This window comes from Sinocyclocheilus anshuiensis, unplaced genomic scaffold (genome assembly GCF_001515605.1).
Source record: "Sinocyclocheilus anshuiensis isolate Anshui unplaced genomic scaffold, SAMN03320099.WGS_v1.1 scaffold200, whole genome shotgun sequence".
NCBI classification, from domain to species: Eukaryota; Metazoa; Chordata; class Actinopteri; order Cypriniformes; family Cyprinidae; genus Sinocyclocheilus; species Sinocyclocheilus anshuiensis.
Window position 1 is genome coordinate 1722428 of NW_015558595.1, and position 2928 is coordinate 1725355.

Sequence of the window (2928 nt, forward strand, 5' to 3'; positions counted from 1 at the left end):
ATAAATGAAGTTAACCAACTAACATTATACATACTCTTTTGGTTTCTGTACCCAATATTTAAAAAATGTACAAATGCAATAAAAATATCGGTATCGGTACTCGGTATCGGCAAGTACCAAAAATAAAAGTATCGTATCGGGCGAGTACTGGAAAAAGTGGTATCGGTGCATCCCTAATATATATATATATATATATATAAAATCAAATTTGCAAAGTAATTACATTCATAAATTGCTGCCAGTATTTCTTGGTCTTCATGCTTGTACAACGTATTAAGACATAGGATACATGTGAAATGTTTTGTTTTTATGAGTCTTTCATGTGGAAATATATGTATTATAGAAATCTTGAAAGTACAGCTGACTGAAGAAGACAGAGGAGATCAGATGTGTGTTTGTTGTTTATTGTGTGTCACCTCTCTTAAAGTTCAAAGTCTCATATTCAGAGGGTGGAGCAGAGAGCTAAAGAGCTCTCTGCTCATATGTGCATATGTGCCTGCTGCCTCATTCTGAGCCTGAAAACAGAAACACTCTTCAACACCATCATCATCATCATGCTGCCTTACTATATCCACTGTGAAATAAAAGATTCACCTTTTGCTTAGAGGACAATCTGGGGAAAAAAGATATATAAGTTAAGAAAAATAGGTATATTAATAAATATTACATATTTTGCAACAACCTTGTCAAAGTTATTATTATTATTATTTATTTATTTTGTAAACAGATTAACCACAGTTTTGTTCATCACACCAACTAACGTTTGGCAAGTCTTCTTGGACTTGAAAGGCATGCTAGTCCTAGTAATAAATGTGACTTGGTTCAACAACTAATGCTAGAATATTCATACATTTTTAGTATCCAAGTGCTGTTTGGAGCCACTGTATGAGACTAAATCATGTTCTTGGTTTTTATAGGTATTGACTTTGCACTGATTTGCCATCTGAACGAGTCGATGCTAGTTGCCAAAAGTCAGTAGCAGTCTGCAGATTTGGGTGGTCCCAGTCAGTAGCCGTTTGTAAATTTCACAGAAAATCAAGTAGTGTATGATGGACACAGACTCTGGTATTTTAGCTTTAGACTTTGTGTATTAGCCTTTAGAATTCCAAGAAGTTTGTTTTCGGTTCACAATGATGACATTTCACAATAGGTGCTATATGAAATCCGGCTTTGTATAAATATTTATCTTGCTATAATTGTGCACATCACTTTTATTGGGAATATACAGTATGTCAATACACAATAAAATACACCAAGTCAACGTAATATGCTAAACCTATTCTGTGATAATTATGTTCTTTTTAGTCACTTAAACCGTTATAAATACTTATTACGTGTCATGCACCTACCGTACACATGTATATATAATGGCACACATCATCATGACCACCAAACCCACAACAACAACTCCAATCAGCCCAGAGAGATGATTCAAACCTAAAGAAGAATAAATGAGTGTTTGGAAAACAACTGATGATTCACTGATTCAGTAAAACAAGTGCAAGCAAGTCCCATCATAATCTTTAAACAACAAAATAACAATAATGGCAAGGAAAGAGGAACAATCTGAAAAGTAAGAGATTAGATTAGCATTCCCATTGAAGTCAGTGACTGTCACTCAGCCGATGAATAAACAATTTACAGGTGTTTCATTTACAGACTGACATTAACAGATGTTCAATTTATCTTATACTGGATGAAGCTTATCTGAAACTCACATGCAACAGATGAAGGCAGTTGAAAGAGTCGACTTGCAGTGCCATGAGTGTTTCTGCACTCGAAGAGAGATCTTTGAGATCTCCACCCGGAACCGCTTCGCTCCCCTCCGCGAGACGGAACGCGACGCTGCGATCGTTGGAGACTCCATCGTCCGGCACGTCCGTGCTACGATAGCTGAAGGGAAAGTGCACACTCACTGTTTCCCTGGTGCTCGTGTTCTCGATGTTTCTGCGCAGATACCCGCGATCCTGAAGGGCGACGAGAGCCCCGGAGCGGTCTTTAGACTTTGTGTATTAGCCTTTAGAATTCAGAAAGAATTTTAGAAAGTTTGTTTTCGGTTCACACTGATGACATTTCACAATAGGTGCTATATGAAATCCGGCTTTGTATAAATATTTATCTTGCTATAATTGTGCACATCACTTTTATTGGGAATATACAGTATGTCAATACACAATAAAATACACCAAGTCAACGTAATATGCTAAACCTATTCTGTGATAATTATGTTCTTTTTAGTCACTTAAACCGTTATAAATACTTATTACGTGTCATGCACCTACCGTACACATGTATATATAATGGCACACATCATCATGACCACCAAACCCACAACAACAACTCCAATCAGCCCAGAGAGATGATTCAAACCTAAAGAAGAATAAATGAGTGTTTGGAAAACAACTGATGATTCACTGATTCAGTAAAACAAGTGCAAGCAAGTCCCATCATAATCTTTAAACAACAAAATAACAATAATGGCAAGGAAAGAGGAACAATCTGAAAAGTAAGAGATTAGATTAGCATTCCCATTGAAGTCACTGACTGTCACTCAGCCGATGAATAAACAATTTACAGGTGTTTCATTTACAGACTGACATTAACAGATGTTCAATTTATCTTATACTGGATGAAGCTTATCTGAAACTCACATGCAACAGATGAAGGCAGTTGAAAGAGTCGACTTGCAGTGCCATGAGTGTTTCTGCACTCGAAGAGAGATCTTCGAGATCTCCACCCGGAACCGCTTCGCTCCCCTCCGCGAGACGGAACGCGACGCTGCGATCGTTGGAGACTCCATCGTCCGGCACGTCCGTGCTACGATAGCTGAAGGGAAAGTGCACACTCACTGTTTCCCTGGTGCTCGTGTTCTCGATGTTTCTGCGCAGATACCCGCGATCCTGAAGGGCGACGAGAGCCCCGGAGCGG